Source organism: Pristiophorus japonicus, unplaced genomic scaffold, assembly GCF_044704955.1.
Source record: "Pristiophorus japonicus isolate sPriJap1 unplaced genomic scaffold, sPriJap1.hap1 HAP1_SCAFFOLD_895, whole genome shotgun sequence".
Classification (NCBI taxonomy): domain Eukaryota; kingdom Metazoa; phylum Chordata; class Chondrichthyes; family Pristiophoridae; genus Pristiophorus; species Pristiophorus japonicus.
The window spans coordinates 129,962-130,216 of NW_027254819.1; positions in this window are offsets into that span (position 1 = coordinate 129,962).

Sequence of the window (255 nt, forward strand, 5' to 3'; positions counted from 1 at the left end):
CCCCCCCGCTCCCTCTCCCACCCCCCCCCGCTCCCTCTCCCCACCCCCCCCCGCTCCCTCTTCCCCCCCCCCCGCTCCCTCTCCCCCCCCCCCCCCCCCCGCTCCCTCTTCCCCCCCCCCCCCCCGCTCCCTCTTCCCCCCCCCCCCCCGCTCCCTCTTCCCCCCCCCCCCGCTCCCTCTTCCCCCCCCCCCCCCCGCTCCCTCTTCCCCCCCCCCCCGCTCCCTCCTTTCCCCCCCCCCCCCCGCCCACTCCCT